Source organism: Oryctolagus cuniculus, chromosome 11 (genome assembly GCF_051225735.1).
Source record: "Oryctolagus cuniculus isolate XC-2025 breed Fujian yellow rabbit chromosome 11, ASM5122573v1, whole genome shotgun sequence".
NCBI lineage: Eukaryota > Metazoa > Chordata > Mammalia > Lagomorpha > Leporidae > Oryctolagus > Oryctolagus cuniculus.
The window spans coordinates 92,393,970-92,413,248 of record NC_142877.1 but is presented as its reverse complement, the minus strand read 5'-3'; the positions used below and the strand labels follow the sequence as shown (position 1 = coordinate 92,413,248).

The window sequence follows — 19,279 nt, the reverse complement described above, 5'->3', positions numbered from 1 at the left end:
GTAGGTGGGGGGGGGCTTCGTCTCAACCTGTCCTCGCCAGGAGCGCTCGCCCTAGCTCGCCCAGGTCCTGGGACCTGGAGGGACGCACGTCTAGGGACCCCAGGTGAAGGACGTGTCCGCACTCCTGCGGCACTCAGCGCTCGCCTGCCTCCACACGTCAGGAGCGGCCGGGCCGCGCGCCGAAACGGCAGCTGTGACTGACGGAGTCACCGCCCCGAGAGCCCGAGCCACCCCCTCCTCCCCCGCCGCCCCCTCGCTGCCCCCCCCTCGCCCCGCACACTGACACGTCATGGAAACACGGACGTCAGAGCCTGCCAGCCAATCGCAGGCGTCGGCAGGAGGGAAAGGGCGAACTGGAGGGGGCGGAGGCAGCGGCGAGCCGAGGCGCTCGGGGAAGGAAGAGAGGGAGGGGCGCGGAGGCGCGAGTTCCCCCGCCCCTCACTCCCGCCACCCTTTCCCGACCGCGCGGCAAGTTTTAATCGCCGGGCGCGCGCGGGGCCGCCGGGGCCGCGCCCGCCGGGTCCTCCCCTTAAACGCCCTCTCGGTGCCGCTGGGCTCTCAGTGCCGGTCCCAGCCGCGCTTCCTCCGCGCGCGCGCTTGCCCGCCCCCAGGCTCCCCGCGGGCCGCGTCACGTGACCGCGCCCAGCCAAGGCGGCAGCGGCGGCGGCGAGAGCTTCGGCGGCGGCGGCGGCGGCGGCGGCACTGGCAGCGGGAGCAGCTGGGCCGCCAGCGTGGAGCGGGAGGCGTGTGGGTGTGAAGAGAAGGGAGCGCCAGACCGGAACGGGTGAGCGTTCTCTTCTCCTCGCCTACCCCGGCGATCTTGCTGGTCACCCGGTGCAAACGGGGGGCCCTGCCCGGCGCTGCGCGCAGCCCTCGCGTGCTCGGCCGTCTGCCCTCCGGTGCCTAGTGGGGGGCCCCCGCCCCGATCGGGCCGGGGCTGCGGTGCTCACTGAGGGGGTTGCACCCCGCCCGCAGCTGCCGTTGCGGACGGCGGCGTGGGGCTGGCGGAGCTGCCCGTGCCGAGCGCGGCGCACCCTGTGTGCGGCTCTGCGGAGCCGAGGAGGCGGGTCCTGCGGGGACGCGGGCGGCCACTCGGCGGCTGCCGGGCTCTGGGCGGGGGCCGGCCGGGCGCCGCCTCCTCCTCCTTCGCCGCTGCCGCCGCCTCCTCGAGGTGCAGCGTGAGTAGGGAGCCCCGGGTGGTGGACGCCGAACCTCTCGGCTCCGAAGCCGCCTCCTCCCCGAGGTGCAGCCGCACCTCCGCGTGGTGCCCCGAGCCCTGCGAGCGGCTGCGGGCTGCGGACGCGGCGAGGACGAGCCCCCATTCTCTGCGCTTCCCGTTTTCCCTCGCTGCTCCCTCCCCCGACCCTCCTGCAGCCTGCCTTTCCTTCCCCCCTCGGAAAATGGTTCCCGCTGCCGGGCGAGGTGAGTGGCGGCCGCCGCCCGCCCGCGGCGGGGGCGGTCACCTGCAGGGGAGGCCGAGCGGAACCCGGAGGTCGGGGGGCGTCGCGGCGGGGGTCCTGACGGCCGGCTGCGGAGTGGATTTGGGAGGAGTTGGCGGGGGGCGGTCGGGTGGCCCCTCGCAGGTTGTCCTCAGCCGGTAGCTTCTAAAGGTGAGCGGGCTCTTCGTCGTGCGCCTCAGCGCCGGGTCTGGCGGGGGAGTCGCTGCCCCGGGCCTGAGGTCGGGCTCCACGGGGCTTCTCTTCTACACCCACAGCCCTTGGACGACTTCTCAGAGTCGCCTTGCCCCCGCCACAGCCCATCCCGCCACTGGTAGCCCCCGCCCCGGCGCGTGGTGACCTTGAGGGCAGCAGTGGCCGTCACTCCCTCTCGGCGCCCTGGGAGGGTCACCCCCTCTAATCCCCGGCTTCGGCCCCCCAGACGCGTTGCGGGCGGGGAGCGGGGGTCCCCTGGCTCGGGGTAGCGGATGGATGCGTGTCTGGCAGGACGGTGATTCCCTCAGAGTTGGAGAGCCGCCTCGCCCGCTCTCCCCACGCCTCCCGTCTGGCCCCCCAAGATGTTCACAGCTGCTTCCGATTCGTGTTTGTGGACTTAGTTGAAAAGGGGAAAAGGAGACGGGAAAAAAAAAAAAAAAAAACCACCCTGGCGCCCCCTCCCCGTTTTATGGAAGGGTCGCGGTGGGGGAGGACGGTGTTCCAGGCGCGGGGGTGGGGGCGTGCTCCCGCGACTCGGTCCCGGCGAGAATGCGGTGGCGTGAGCCAGTTGGCGACCCCTGGTTCCGCGCCGCGGCCGCCGGCCGGTTCGGTGTCTGTGCGCATCTTCATTCACCAGTTTTCTGCGGGACTCGCGGCGCGGGCGGTGCTCGCGCTCTGCGTGCTGGGACCGCGATGGGCGGGCAGGGTGGTCTGGCAGGGGGGGGGATCTGCAAAGGCGCAGTGGACTCGACCCTCCGCGGCAGGCTGCTTTTCTTCCTACCTTTCCCCTTGGGTTCGAGCGCTGCAGACAGCCACATTCGGCTGCTGTGCGCGCTACTTCTCCGGGTTATTAATAATCTAATGACTCCTGTTGGTATCGATTGCTGTTCTTGATAAATTAATTCTATGGATTTTTTTTTCCCTCCCATACGTGTGTAGGTATATGCGTTTCTCTGGACTGTCTGCCTTTCAACATGGAAGCCTTTGTTTTTGTGTTTAACCTCCCCCACCTGAGGACAGTCTTGTTTTAAAATAAGGCTCTTGTTCGGCGTGGGTGGTGTGTATTTTATAAGAAGTACTTGCAAGGGCCTGGTTTGTAGGAGGCTCTCACCGGGCAGCCCCTTGGACGGTGGCCCACGGAGTGAAGGGCCTTCACCACTTGCCCTGCTACCAGTCTTCGCCGTCCTTGTGTGTGGCACGGGCGGATTGGGGGAATTAAGAGGGATTGGAAGAGACTCTGCATTTTGTACTTGTGCCTTTCGTTTGGGTCCCCCTCCTCCTCCTCCTCCTCCTCCTCCTCCTCGTGAATTGAAATTTGAAGTAAATAGAACCATTTTTCCTATCGGAGCCTGTGAAAGCCTGGTAGGGGCTTATTTAGCCCTGATTTTGGGGGGGGGGGGCGGTTTAGTTCCCACCTTCCTTTGCATACGACAGTTAAATTGCTGTAATTAAGGGTGGATCTATGTCCTGATTTTGGCTTGGGTGTAACTGCAAAGATCTTTGAAAAGTAACTGTTATTTCCTACCATATAGTCTGCAAAAGTGAGTCACTTTCGGGTGAGTTGAGGACAGAGCGCCACCTTTTAATTTAAAATTTAGTGATTTTTCTTTTATTAAAATGGTGAAAATTCAAAGGATGCCTTCTTGATTTTTCTATCGTAGTGGTCATTACTGACATCCCTGTTTTGACATATTAGGGAGGATTGTCTTCATTTTTCTGTAATTTTTCATTCTTCGGGAGGGATTTCTGTTAGGCAAATAATTTTTTTTAAACAAGGCTTGGGATATAATATTCTGAGATGAGAAACTAGTTTTTATTCCTGCTTATGATGAAATAGTAAGAATGGTCTGGACCAAGTTAGGAAAAGAAGGAAAGTCATAGCAGCATTGTAAATAGATGTCTTAAGTTAGCCCTTGCCTCCAGGTAAGGTACCAACCAGCATAATAGTAGTTTTACAGGTTTTTTTTTTTTTCTTTTAAGGCTACTGGGCTATTAACACTCAAAATTGGTAAAATTTTTAGCCTCGCTTGAATAAGGTATAGTAACTTTGTCATCTTCCGACAACTTGCCTTTTGTGGTTTTACTGATGATTTTACAATTACTTGTTTAAATAATACAAATGAGCACTTCCAGCAGGAGCACTTAACATTCAAAGTTTAATAAAGGCTCTGTTGGAAAAAGTGGTTTCTATATATGGCAAAAAGCATCTCATACAGAAATAAATAGAGTTTTTAATGCTTAGAAGACAAACGCTGTAGGGACAGATGAATTGCTGAGATTTCCTTCTTTGCTCTCTTACTCTCTCGCTCCCTCTTTTCTCCCTCCTATATCAAAAAGTTAAGGTACACTGTCTCTTTAGGCACAGGGTATTTTTTTTTATCATTATACTACAGATGTAACATGAAAAAGAAAAGATTTAGCTCTCAAGTGATGAATAAATTAACATATGAATGTCACCAAGCCTAGTTTTAATTGCAAAGTACAAGACACTGCCCTTGTATCTGCATTTAAGTTTTAATTGAACACTTGCCATTTCTACATAGACTTCTGTAGAGCATTAGCTATTGGGGTGTAGGTAAGTCTTTATTTAGCTAAAGTTAAAAAATCTGTTTTGAGATGGAAGATGGTTTATGGCTGTGGATTACAGTCCCAGGTTAAAGGATGGTATTTGAGTTACTGGATTGTTGCATGCAGAATAATTTTACATTGATAGGTATGCTTTGATAAGAGCCTTGATTTGGGGGGTAAATTTACTAATTTCTTTTGTTTGACAGAACTATCAGTCCTTAGCATGTGAAATGAGTTTTAGAAGAAATGGCCACTTAGATTAACTATTGGTGGTCTTCTGCTAACCTGAACAGAAAAAGAATATTTGCTTTTTTTTTCCCATTTTACACATACATAATATTAAAACTGATGTTTTCACTTTTTAATTCTGGAATCTTGTCATTAATGAGCAAAATACAAAAAAAAAATAAAGAAGCAGAAACTCTAAGATTTAAATTTTTGCACCTTGGGTAAGAGTATTTACTCCGCTAGTTGGAAAAAAATAGTTTTCTGGTAGGTGTCAAGATTTATAGAAAGGTACTATTATTTGGGAATATATAGAATCTGATGTAACATTATAAGGAGAATTATATATAATAGTTTATTTATATTTTAGAAAAATATTCCATAACTTTAAGATTTATTTTTTAGCTTTTAGAAATGTTACCTGTACACACCAAATACCTTGTTTTGTTAAAATTTAACTATAGAAGTTGTCTATATGTGGAAGTAAGAGGAGGATACATTTACTCACCATTTTTGACAGTTATCAAAACTTGTGGCTCGTCTAATTTCATTTATGTCTTAACACAAGAAATGGATCAGTTGCAAATGGCTACAAAGGACAGGTAATTGAATAGAATTCTTAGGTTTTGTATTTAGCTTACAGAATATATTCAGTAGTGTCCAATATCTAACTGATTCTGAAAGGTTAGTTTTTATGTTATTCATTGTTTTATGGGATACACATTTTGATTTTTCAGCTGGTGTCGAAAGATAGCATTATATCACAGCAGATACCTAAACTATCTCAAATTTTGCTACCTTTGATTTATGAAGTTCTTTGCAGCCTCCCAGGGTGTATTTTCATACTGTCACATTTGATTCTCATAATAAAAAATCCTGTGTATTGAGTAAAGTAGACACAATTGTATCCCTTTCTTTGGTAGGTAAAATGATTTCTAGGCCCTAAGGTCAGTTAGATAGAATGGCAAGAAGTGGAGTCAGGGGAGCTTCTAGTTTTGTTCCTTGCTCATCCCATTATACATGTTTATGTGAATGTAGGAAAACTAAGGTCATGATCAAAATAAATTTAATAGTGGGATATAAATAGATTTCTTTGGGTTTACCTTTGTAAATTCAATCATTGCTTATATTTGGTATAATGTGAACAATTTGTACCCTGATTTATTTAACTGCTAAGTTAATTTGAACATATATCACATACTGTATTTTTAATATTGTGGATTTTTTTAAGTTAAGAATTTGCTTTCAAACCTGTTGGTCTTTGAAATGACTAGGAGTGTCTTAAATCTTGATTTAAGAATAAAATGTGCTATACTAAGTTTCTTTTAATTCTTTCTGTAATTTCTATGCACTTGTTTTTCTGCCACAGCACATTCCATAAGTCTTTTTGAAATCATCAATTTATGTACTGAAATGTAAACATCTAAAATGGTCCTAGATGAGATTTTAGTTCCTGAAATGCAAAGTGTTATTGTAAATCTCACAAGGAGGTAATGATTCTTAAACACGGTGTGCAGTGTGCATGGAGATCTCTTGGGGGTGTTACTGGAAGTGCAGATTTCTTGGCATTGCCCATACAATTCTGATTCAGCACGTTTGGGGTAGGGCCCGGTAGTCTGCGTTTTGAGATACACTGGCATTGGGTTTATAAATGAGTTAAAATTATGTGGTAGAGATAAGCAGGAGACCATCATTGATTCGATTCTGAACATAATTAAATTACTGTTTTTCAGTAGTAGTTTTAAATATAGGAAAGTTTGCATTGTGGACAGTGTTGAGTTTTGTTAGAAATTTAAAAAATTTCTATAATCTACATGTGCACAGTCAGAAGATCCATTTTAGGTCACCTTTTTTCTTTTTTTTAAAAAGACTTATTGGAAAGTCAGAGACAGGGAGAGACATACATATATTTATGTAGACAGAGAGATCTTTCATCTGCTGGTTCACTCCACAGTTGGCCGCAATGGTCAGGGATGGGCCAGGCCAAAGCCAGGAGCTTCATCTGGGTCTCCCACGTGGAAGGCAGGGGCCTCAAACGCATGGGCCATTTTCTGCTGCTTTTCCCAGGTCTTTAGCAGGAAGCTGGATCAGAAGTGGAAGAGCCAGGACACGCCCATTTTGGATACTGATATTGGCCCCTATGGTGACTTAAGTTACTTACAAGCACTGTTCATTCTTAGATTATGCTGTTTTTACTTTCAAGTCTTAATGTCTGCCATTTCCAAATGACTTGAACATGGAGGCTTATTCTGATAAAAATAACACATGCTGTGTCATTACAATATATAGGCTTTAGCCTAGTTCTTTTTGTTAGAAGGACTTTGTATACTCCTTCAAACTAAACCGATATAAATTGGTAGGTAATATTTTTCCTTACTAATTTCAGTTAACAAGCAGCTACTCCTGCAGGTTAATGCTGAATGGTCTTCCAAGCATGAATGAATGAATGAATGGTTTACCATTCTGTACTATGTATGCAATAAAAAGTTATTGTGGTTTCACTTAAATAGTTTGTGTAGTTCTGTAATGTACCGCATGGTCCATTTGATCTGACTTTTGGAACTATTTTATCTTAATACTGTATTTACCTGCATTTAATAATTTTCATATTTACGATCAGTTTTTAAATGCAGTTGTTTTTGTTTCATTTATAACAGTATAGTGAATAGTATGTACTTGCATTTAAAAATACATTTTATAATGAAATTGATTTTTAAGCAGGTCTATTTCAAGACTTGTGCTGACCATGTTTTTTCTTTGTTCCAAAAGCTTAGGCTTGTTGGCTACACCTTAGAGTGAATTTAGGAGTGACAGGTTATGATTTACTAATGATGTGGAAATCGAAATTAATAAAGATTTCTGGCAGAGAGGTCCAGATATACTATGGGCAAACTTTTCACCTTATTCTTTAAAAGCCACTTTCAATTAAATTTTCTAGGTCATTGTCAACTATTCTAATAATGTGATGTTTTTATTTACTACTTTGGTAGGAATATTATTTGGCAGTTTTAAATGTAGTAACCTCCAACTATATAGTTCCTGAAAATCTGGGATACCTGCATTTGTGTTAATATTGTCACCTGGGCCTCTTTGGGGACGACCTAGGATAGGTTTGAATGGACCAGATGCTTGCTTACACTGTGAAATCTGAGACTACTCTGCTTAACTGTAAACTGGTATGACTGCTGTACAGGCCTGATGGATTTAAGAGTGAAATTTATGTTTTCTGAAAACTAGATCTTTAAAAAAAAAAAAAAAAAAAAAACCTGGTTAACTTAAAAGATGCTTTTAAAATAATTTTATTAATAGTGATGTGGACCCATTGTTCATTTTATCAACCTCAGTGATTTCTCCCCAGGAGAATTTTTTAAAATAATCCTGTACTCTCAAGAGTAAAGTCTGCTACTTTATTTATTTTTATGATTTATTTTATTATTTATTTGAAAGGCAGTGAAAGCCAGGGAGAGAGAGAGAAAATTCTTCCATCTGTTGGGTCCCTTTTCAAATGGACACCACAGGAGCTCCAGCCAGGCTGAAGCCTGGAGCCAGGAACTCCAGCCAGTGTCTCTTGTGGGTGGTAGGGTGGTAGGGACTCTCATGCTTGGCTACCTTGTGCAGCCTTCCCAGGCACTTGATTGAGCAGGGAGGTGGATTGAAAGAGGAGCAGCTGCGACTGGAACCAGAGCTTTGCTAGGAGATGCTGGCAATACTGGCAGCTGTGTTTTAACCCACTGTGTCACAATACCAGTCCCATTTATTATTTTTTTAAAAATGTACTTGAGAGGCAGAGAGAGAACAAAAGAAGGGAGACCAGAGAAGTCCCATCTGCTGATTTACTCCCCAAATGCCTGTTATGGCCTGATCAGGGCCAGGAGCTGGGAACCAGGACCAGCATCCAAGGCAGGAACTCAATTACTTGAGGAATCACAGCTGCTTCTGAGGGTCTGCACTAGCAGGAAGCTGGAGTCAGAAGCTGCAGCTGGAAATAACCCAGTGTGGGACATGGATGTTGTAACCATTAGGCTAAACTACTTGTTCTTGTGATCTGTTTCTTTAATCTACCATTTATTATTTTTGACACTTTTGTTTTTAAATCGTGTACCTGCTGTCATTTTTTCACTAGAACTTTCAGTGGTTCCTCATTTTTCTGTTTTTCAAGATGTAACCTGACTCTGAAGGCCTTTTATAAAGTTAGCTTCCTAAATAGTGTCCTAGAACACTGGTTCTAAGAAATATTGAGAGGACTTTTGGTTCAGGGGTGGGAGGGAAGGGGCAGAACTAAAATCCAGACTACTGGTTTATGTAGTTTTCCCATTTGAGACTTTCTATCTAAATGTATTTAGTATTTTGTCCCCCTTATTATACATACCATCCTTTAGTGGAGCATCTCGCCCATTGCTTTTCTATACCACCTAACTAGGGTTAGTGCTTTGCACACCTCCAGAGGGTAGTATTCACATAGCACCCAAAATGAGTCACATTTCCAAGAGTCAAGAGCTTTAGAACTGTAGATTATACCCACAGTGTGACAGGTGCATGGTGTAGCAGTCTCCTCTTTCCCATTACTGTGAGTTCATTTGTGTTTTTCTCCTGGTTAATAGGCTCCTCCTTCTTGTAGTGTGTTTAAATATGCCCACCCTTCCAAAATCTTCCTCCACCTTTTCCTGTCGTCCCTCATAATGTTCTTATTTGAATGCCTCTACATTTGTAGCCTGGGTGTTTCGCTTCTCATCTATTATTACATGTCCTTTTTGTCTTGGTGGTTTCATTTGGTGATAATATAAAGGAGATAAGACAGGGCTTCTTGAGGATATGAAGAATTTTATTCATCCAGTATATGTATAGCCAGTATTCAATGAGTATATTTTTGCATATTTAGAAGTTAGACGTTGGGTAGATTGGTGAATGTGTCAAGCCTTTTTAGCTTTGAAATTTTTAGTTTGTTCAGGATTCATTGGGTAGTCTTTTACTTCTGGAGGATGGTCACATTTTATAGACTATTCTTATTATAGAATTGCTTTTGAATAGGAAGCAACCTTTCCACTTCTGAATTTTTTAAGATTTATATATTTGAGAGGCCGAGTTACAGAGAGAGATCTGCTGGTTCACTCCCTAAATTGCCCCAGCAGCTGGAGCTGGGGCTGATCAGGAGCCAGGAGCCAGGAGCTTCTTCCGTGTCTTCCATGTGGGTGCAGGGACCCAGGGGTCCACTTGGGCCATCCTTCCCCACTTTCCCAGCCCATCAGCAGGGAGCTGGATCAGAAGTGGAGCAGCGGGGACTTGAACCAGCAGCCGTATGGGAAGCTAGTGCCGTAGGCAGAGGCTTAACCTACTATGACACAGTGCTGGCCTCCATTTCTAAATTTTAAAATGATAATTAATTTGGCCTCATGTTAGGATTTATTCTAATGGTAATATTAAAATAGTTAACATATTTTTTGAAGTTTTATTGATTTATTTATTTGAAAGGCAGAGTGGTTTAGGGGCAAGTAGAGAGATCTTCCATCCCCTGATCTTTCCCCCCAAATGGTCTCAGTAGCCAAACTGAAGCCAGGAACCAGGAGCTTCTTCCAGATCTCCCACATCGGGGCAGAGGCCCAAGGACTTGGGCCATCTTCTACTGCTTTCCCAGACCATAGCAGAGAGCTGGATCAAAAGTGGAACAGCCGGGGCTGGCGCTGTGGTGCAGTGGGTTAAAGCCCTGGCCTGAGGGGCCGGCATCCATTATGGGCGCCAGTTCTAGTCCCGGCTGCTCCTCTTCCAATCCAGCTCTCTGCTATGTCCTGGGAAAGCAGTAGAAGATGGCCCAAGTCCTTGGGCCCCTGCACCCATGTGAGAGACCTGGAAGATGCCGGCACTGCAGGTGGCGGCCTTACCTGCTACACCACAGCACGGGCCCCTCGTTTTTCATTTGCTTGTACCATCTTCCTTTCATCAGGATTGTTAAGATTTGCTGTTGAATCAGTAATTTGGTAGTATATTACATGATACAAAATGCCATAATTTGAAGCATATATATATATTATGATTTAAAATACTATGCTCTTGTAGTTACTGTTTCTTCTAGATAAGTCTTATTTATTTATTTATTTATTGGCAGAGTGGACAGTGAGAGAGACAGAGAGAAAGGTCTTCCTTTGCTGTTGGTTCACCCTCCAATGGCCGCCGCGGCCAGCGCACTGCGGCCGGCGCACCGCGCTGATCTGATGGCAGGAGCCAGGTACTTCTCCTAGTCTCCCATGGGGTGCAGGGCTCAAGCACTTGGGCCATCCTCCACTGTACTCCCTGGCCACAGCAGAGAGCTGGCCTGGAAGAGGGGCAACCGGGACAGAATCCAGCGCCCCGACCGTGACTAGAACCCGGTGTGCCGGCGCCGCAAGGCAGATGATTAGCCTAGTGAGCCGAAGCGCCGGCCCTAGCTAAGTCTTGAAAAATATATTTGTTACAAGCTCTAGTTTTTTTTTTTTTTCCCTCATGAACTAAGAATGAACTGTTAGAAACGTTGGTAGATAGGCATCAGGAAGAAGTATAGGTCCCTGTTAAAATTTAAAGCATAGTAATTTGGTTTGTCTTGCAACTTGCCCTCTTCCCTAAGTCAAGATGAAAAGCCTGTACTTGACTTTATTATTTCTATTGAATGCTTGTGTGATACATAGAATAGCAATTTCAAGCATTAGGTAATTAATGATTTATATACATTTAACGTGTAAACTGTTACATTAAAAGATTCTTAAAAATGAAAGCTGCTCTCCAGAAGTTACTCATTTTCCAGTGAATAGCACAGCTGAGACTATATAGGTGCATTGCTGTTGAGTATTCTTTCAACCCTTTTAGATTTTGTAGATTTAATTGTTGGTAAGTTATTAACAACAAATTACTAGGGCTCACTCCTGTTTTAGCATTCTATTAATAATCATAGTAAAATTGTCGGTCAAAGGGAAGCATAGAAGTGGTTTTGGTAGTGAAAATCTGAAGGCAGCAATCAGTGGAACTTGGCAAAAGTAAAATGAGTTAAAGCAGTATGTCTTGTCTTTTTAATACTGATGCTGATGTGTATACTCCACATTGCTGTTCTGATACCTAAAGTCATGTTAGATTTTCAGTTCTTACCCTGAATTCTGGCCTCTACTCATCATCGGAATCAAGTGCGTGATGCTGCAATTGCTGAGTGAATTCAGGTACCGTGTACATTTTCTGACAACTAATGCCATGGTATGGAGAACTATTGAGTTAGAAGGCACTGATGTAAATAGAGTGCTGAAAAGAAGGATAGCTGGCCAGCTAAATGGTACCAAGACTGCATAGCCCAGGAAAAGGATCTCCTTCGGCCATTGAATCTCCTCTACGTGTCAGTTTTCAGAAAAACAAATATCAGTCAGCCAGCCTCTCTGTGCACATTTAGTAGATTTAGGGTGAGATTCAAATTGACTTGCCTTTGAGCTTAAACACCACCACTGTTTTTATATGTGTAGTTGAAATCTGGAGTCTCATTGCCGGCCTTTTTGCAGAAGCATATGCTACCTTTCTTAGAGCCTGTGTATCTATTCCTGCGTGTAACTGGACCTAAAACTTTTGGGTTTAGTATTTATCCTGTAGTGTCTTAAGGACTTTCCAGATTTAAATTTGAGTTTTGTTTGTGCTACTAAAAAGCCTAGTGGCCTAGAGCAAATCACTTTTGTTTCTTTGTTACCTGCCCGCAAAATATATAATAATTAGTCAGGGAGTTTTATTAATTTTTTCTCTTGGAATTTTTATTTTCAAGAAAATTTGAATACTGCCATGGCAGTGTCCCTACCAGTTATTTTTTTTAACCATTTATTTTTTATTCTGCTAGGTTTGCCTTTTGATTTGGTCTTTTAACTGCCTCGCCATCATTTAGTATTTCATTTGTAATATGCTATGTTTCATTTGTGAAAATACTTAACTTACTGAAAAGGTAAATTCTCTAAGGTTTCCAGTTAAAGAAGTGGTTTATAACTGGCTTTCAACTCTGCTGCATGCTAAATGTACGCTGAAATGAGAGTAAGAGAATTCTTCACAGAGCTGAAAATACACAAGGGAGGAGAGAAACCCACACCAAAATTTTGGAAGGAGATGACTTAGTAGACCCAAAAAGCTGAATTCTAAGCCAGTAATGGAAAAGTCCAGAAGTCACTCAGTTTACATTACAGATTTCCCCAAAGGCTCAGAGTTGGGAGAATGGGATTCTTCTGGGGGAGAGGTGACTGGACCACTGGCTGAAAATTTTAAGAATTTGATACCCAAGTATCTTCCTCTACTCTATAGTGGGAGATTTCCCTTTCCCCTTTTTGGAAGGCTGGAAGCTTGTCTGGGGAAGGCTCCGTACTCAGGAATATAGTTGAAAACTAGGGTACCACACTCAGAACCAAGTGAGGCTGTACATATTTATGTTGAGATTCCCAGCCACCTTTTATCACTTAGCTCTCAGAATACTGGCCAGAATAGAAGTATCTTTAAGTAAATGACCAACTAAGGATAAAAGACCTAAAAATTTTGACTGTGCTTGTGCGTGTGTGTGTGTGTGTGTCCCCTCATAGAAAATGTCCCTATCAGATCACCCTACAGTGATTTAGTTAGCCACATATTTGGGTCCAGAACTTATGTTTAGCTTAATTGTGTCATGTTCTTTTCTGTAATAATTTAAAAGATTTGTTACAGCCAGGTCAAGGTACAATTGACACACAGTAAATTTTATGTATTTAAAGGGAAAAGCTTGAATTTCGACACGTGTATTCCAATGAAAAGGTGCCATTCAAGTTAGTAGGCACAATTATCCTTTAAATTTCCTGTGCTTTATTTTTTTTCCTTCCCACTTCCTCACTGATCTGCTTTTTCTCATCATGGATTGATGTTTACAAAACTCTTACAAATATGGAATCAGTATGTGCTCATTTTTGGTCTAGTTTGATTCAGAATAATTATTTTGAGACTCACCCATGTTTCACGTATTAAGAAAGAGTCATTAGAAATTCACTCAGATATCAAGTTCTGCTGGTAATAATTTCACTGACCACAGTTTGTTTATTCATTCTCCCATTAATGGGCATTTTTGTTCCAAAAAGGTATGCTCTCATTATTGTGTTGTAAAAGTACCTGGGAAAGCAGTTTTGTTTGTGCTGAGGGTGGGAGGCAATGAATGATATCTATGAAGCCTAAACTGAAAAAGCAAGACTGGAGCACTGTAAGCATTATTTGTAGAGATGGAATTAGGCACTAAAATGAATATCAATTCAGTAAATTTTAAGTGCTATTCCTGGTTTTCTCTAGCTGGAGAATGGTGTAGGGTGATTAAGAGGACTGTTATACAAATATATATGCATATATATATGTACATATATATACACACATGTATGTAAAAAACCATGTGATTCTGTAAGCGAACAATGCGTGTAAAAGTTTGTCAAAATTAAAAATGAATACACGTATGGATAAGGAGTTTGTGTGTAAATAATACAGGTATCATTCAATTCCTGTCTGTATGAAGTCTTGTGTTACTTAGAAACACTTCAGTATTACAGTATTACTTTGGATAAAACAGTTCATTTTTATAGAAGTAATGTAGCCTTGAGTAAACTTTTGTTTTGGACGTGAAGATAGTCTAAGGACAGTTTAAGGTCTCCTTTCCCTTGATTTCTTTAAGTCTTTTCCACTTAAGAAATTCAGCTTCCTTGTTTATTATGTAGATTAGCTCCATTTGGAGTCTTCCAGGGATTTCCCTTTCTACCCCACTACTGCACACTCCAATTGGCTCATAAAGACCTATAAAACCATTCTTTTCCCAAATAATTACATATAACTCTTCCTGATAAGAGTCTACTGTGTAGGGGCCTGCTCTGTGGCAGGGGCCCAGGACTTGGGCCATTTTCTGCTGCTTTGCCAGGTGCATTTGCAGAGAGCAGAGCAGTTAGCATTGCGGGCAGCTGCTTAATCTGCTGCTCCCTATGTTGACACCCCCATTGATCTTATATTAAACTTCCATCCCCCCATTCTTGTCCTATCTTTGAGGAACTTGATAGTTGATTGAATTTCTAATGGCTCTTTCTTTAGAGGAAATAGAATCTCAGAGGGAGGAAGCAGTTACCTCTGTAGAGGTACCTCTTAGAATTCAGAAGGGGGGAAAAAAAACTAATGTTTGTTTCTCATGGAGCCATGGAAAATAGCCCAGCTTTAAAACACTCTAGTTAACTTTGACTAGCCAAAAGGAACTTCAAATTATTGAAACAGTGGATACCTGTGCAGCTGCTTTCTGCCTGTTAGGTACAGTTCTAAAAAATTTACAAATATTAACCCTTTTAAATAAGTTTCTGTAGAATTTGTGGGTGTGATATAATATATATTATATATAGAAAAAGATGAAAGGGGTTATTAATGATTTTAAAGTCACTGTAATACAGTGACTTATAACTATTTTAACAATTAAAAATGTAACAACATTGTCTTATGTTTAGAAAATATAGAACATTGTATGTAAAACAAAATTACACATAATCTTGGGAAATAGGTAGCTGTAACATTTTAATTTTTTATTATTTAAAAATTTGTATACCTGTGAATATGCTTGAGATAATGTAGGTATGATTATGTACTTTTAGAAAACTGTACCATTTTCTTGTTATTAAAGTTTTTCATTAGCATTGTAATGAGTATAATATTCCATCCCAATGCTAATTGCTTGTTATTGGATGTTTTGGCTTTGAGTTTTTCCTCTGTTAAATAGTCCTCCCATGAGCAACTTTATTCGTAGATGTTTGTCTTCATTGATGATTACTTCTTTTGAAATTACTGAGTTTAAAGGATTTGGGTAGTTGTGATCTTTTGTTTATCATTTATTCCACCATCCCTTCTTCCCCCACTTCTTTGGGGCTGGTCAGGGTGGTGGGATTCTTTATCTTTTTTGTCCGTGTGTACATTGTGTCACACTCACTCTTAGGTCTGTTCTCTGCTTTCTCAAATTCCCATAGCACTTCCAAAACCATGTACTGTGTGTGCTGTTTACATGTTTGACACCTCCATGAAGTACTTGATTGGAAAACAGGTGTTAAATCTAGTCTTTGGCACAATGCCCTATTTTTACCTGTGATCTCTTTAATGACTCTTGAATGAGCATCCTGTGTCCAAAACTTGAGCCCAGAGTGATGTGTCAGCTGAATGACATAATTGAAGATGAGAAATACTTAGTTTTAACTACACTCTGAAACAAAAATTCCACCATCCCTGCTTCTTAGGACTGGGACAGACTACTAAGTAGACTAGAACACTAAAAAGAGGCCCATAGAAGTGAAAGCTGTTCCTTCAAGATGTTAATGAATAGATTAGGAGTTTTTCTAAAATACTTCTTACCAGAATAATGTACTGATCTTTTTTTTTTTTTCCTTAAAAGCATCAAAACTTTCAAGTGTAATTCTGTGTTAAGAGTTCATCGAAAAAAGTTACTGTTTTTGGTTATTGTTAAAGTCAAACTTAAGGAAGTTCAAAGTATCCTGTCACACTTTTTCTATGAGCTTTCAACTTTTGTTTAATACTCAGATTTTGAGTGGAAAATGTAGGCTTTGAAATAGAGTCCTTTAGAGATTATTCACATCACTATGCTGAACAGTAACTAATGTGATCTCCTGAGAAGAGATGCCGGTGTGGCTCGCTAAGTGTGTCCAGCCGCTGCTCCTTGGCTTTCTTTTTTTGTGTCGTGATTCATCAGATGCTGTATGCTTCCAGGAACCAGAGTAGGTTTATGTACAAGTCCCCTTCCTGTTCTGGATTCCTTCCTATAACAAATGAGGATGTACTGCTGTTTTCCTCTATTTTTACACACATACAGAAGAAAAGCATTCTGGAATTTGCTGTCAAATCTACAAACCTTAGTAGTTTTGCTAACGTTGTATCCTCTTCTTCCAGTTCTTTGTAGTGATCTCTGTTCTCTACCTCTGTTATTTTTGAGAGATTTTCTGAGCTGTGTTGAACTCTGCTTGTATCTACACACATCCAAAGTAGTGCCGCTAAGCTGTCAGTTTTGAGTTGCATCATAATATTGGACTACTGTCTCTGTATACCAGTAACACTACACTCCAATTGAATGTTTCCTCAATACAACTGTATTATCAATGTCTTTGTCCTGAAAGGAGGGACAGTTCCTCCTTTGAAGAGAGTTTTTTTTGCCTATGCCCTTTCAATCTATTTGATACTAGGTAGCCCCACTGACAGATGCTCCAGGCAGTTGAAGAAATTTTGATTGGTTTGGGTTCTTAGGAATTGACCTGCAAATGTGCACAAGGAATTGAGATCATCATTGAATGTTACAGGTTACAGCAGCATTGGGGGCTTTTAAATTAAGATGATAACTGCAGAAGTGGGATGTAATTAATGGAGGAGAGGGAGTAGGATAGGTAATGTAATAGATACACATTTGTGGGGCCGGTGCTGTGGCCTACCGGGTAAACCCGCCACCTGTGGTGCTAACATCACATATGGCGCCGGTTCTAGTCCCGGCTGCTCCTCTTCCGATCCGGCTCTGTGCTGTGGCCTGGGAAGGCCATAGAGGATGGCTCGGGTCCTTGGGCCCCTGCACCCACATAGGAGACCAGGAGGAAGCACCTGGCTCCTGGCTTCAGATCGACGTAGCTCCAGCCGATATAACCATTTGGGGAGTGAACTGATGGAGGGAAGACCATTCTCTCTGTCTCTCCCTCTCACTGTCTGTAACTGTACCTCTCAAATAAATAAATAAAAGTCTTTTAAAAAATACACATTTGTATATGCATATTTGAATATTCAGAACAGGTTTTTTTCTCATACTCAAGTAATGCCTCTTAATTACTTAGAAAAATTATAGGTGTAAAAAGGATCTATAGTAAATTAACTGTACAGTTCATCTAATGTTGAGATCCAGGAAAACCAATTTTCTTCTCCTTGAATACAACTTTAGTGGACTAATTGCTATCTGCAATGCTTTTAGAATGGGAAAGAATCAAAGAAGGAGCATAAATAGAAAAAGAATGGGGAGAGATGTGGGGTAATTGTTCTCCTAGCCAGAGGCTATTATTTATCCAGCTTCCTGAAGCATGTAAAACAAAGTAGAGAACAAGGAAATTGGCAGAAAAGGCTTCTAAGAAACCAGAAGTCCGTATATCAGAAACACTTATTACCTCACTCTGTCTTAGGTGTGTGCTTGGTATGTTTCCTCATAAATTTTGATTGATTGTTTCCCAGAATACTAGAAATGAGAGAAGATTAGAGAAACTGCAAATGTTTAGAGTCAAACACAGAGTATCACAAAAAAGAATTGGAAATTGACATTTTGACAGACTATAAGGAGTTCTAAATTTTTATTTTCTGGTGGCTGGCAGTCTGATGCAGCAGGTTAAGCACTGGCTGCAGTGTAGGCACCCCATTGTGGCACTGCTCTGCTTCTGATTCAGCTCCCTGCTAGTGTGCCTGGGAAAGCGGCTGAAGATGGTGCCAGTGCTTGGGCCCCTGCACATACTTGGGAACAGATAGGGTTCCTGTCTTCTGGGCTTTAGCTTGACCTAGTCCCTGCCATTGCAGCCATTTGGGATGTGTACCAGCAGATGGATGATAGCACGCGGAGCGCTCGTGCGCGCTCTCTCTCTCTCTAAATGCCTTTCAGATAAATACATCTAAAAAAGTAAGAATTAATAACATGTAGTATTCATGGACAGTTTGGACATTAAAAACAGTGGCTGTGTCATTGTACCTGGAGTATCTTTGTCTGTACTGGCATGTTTTAGGATTCATGCAACTCCTTCCTAAGGCCCTCCTGTCCTCTTCAGAAGATAGGTACTTCTCAGATGGTCCTTACTGAACTGATGTGTGTCTCGTTAGAGACTGTGAGCCTATACTGACTCATCCCTACTATTACACAGTGATCAACTCCAGTCATAAGAAGAGTTAGCTGCCTGTATTACGGACATGGCACACTCTGTTCATTTGTATATCGTATTCTCCTTGCCTAAGTTCCTCAGGTTACAAAATACTGCTCTACATTTGAGATCCACTTTAAAGGTCATTTCTTTGACGAGGCAGGCATGCCCCCAAGTCACCCTTAGCAGATACATTTCCATGTTTGTGTTCCAGATGCTTTATGTTGACAGTGTTTCTCTGATTTGTGAAACATCAGTTAGAAAATAAATTGCTGATTTGATAGTTGGGGGAAGGGTAAAATGAAAATTAAATACACATACACGAGCAGATTCACTAATTGACAAAAACATGTTCTACTTTCTTCAATGTAAGTTCCAATTCAAGTGTTTGTGAAAATTTTTTAAAAATTTATTATTTGAGGGGCCAGTGCCGTGGCTCACTTGGTTAATCCTCCACCTGTGGCGCCAGCATCCCATATGGGTGCTGGGTTCTAGTCCCGGTTGCTCCTCGTCTAGTCCAGCTCTCTGCTGTGGCCCGGGAAGGCAGTGGAGGATGGCCCAAATGTTTGGGCTCCTGTGCCCACATGGGAGACCAGGAAGAGGCACCTGGCTCCTGGCTTCGGATTGCTGTAGCTCCGGCTGTAGGAGCCATTTGGGGAGTGAACCAACGGAAGGAAGACCTTTTTCTCTGTCTCTATCTCACTGCTATAACTCTACCTGTCAAAATTTAAAAAAAAAAAAGTATTACTTATTTCAAAGGCAGAGTTATAAGAGGCAGAAGAAGGCAGTGGGGAGGGTAGAGAGGTGTCTTCCATCCACTGGTTCATTTCCCAAATGGCCGAAACAGCCAGAGCTGGCCCAATTTGAAGCCAGAGCTTTTTCCGGGTCTCCTATACAGGTGCAGTGTTTTCTCAGGCCTTAGCAGAGAACTGGATTGGA

The 19,279-nt window shown here is 43.1% G+C and overlaps 1 protein-coding gene across 1 annotated transcript in view; it reads left to right on the top strand.

The window, feature by feature from the left end:
- Positions 1 to 679: 679 nt before the first annotated feature.
- ATP2B1 (ATPase plasma membrane Ca2+ transporting 1) overlaps positions 680 to 19,279 on the top strand; it is a gene marked incomplete at its 5' end in the record, with an annotated part of 114,962 nt that continues 96,362 nt past the window's right edge. Inside the window, 1 exon segment of the mRNA NM_001101719.1 lies at positions 680 to 790.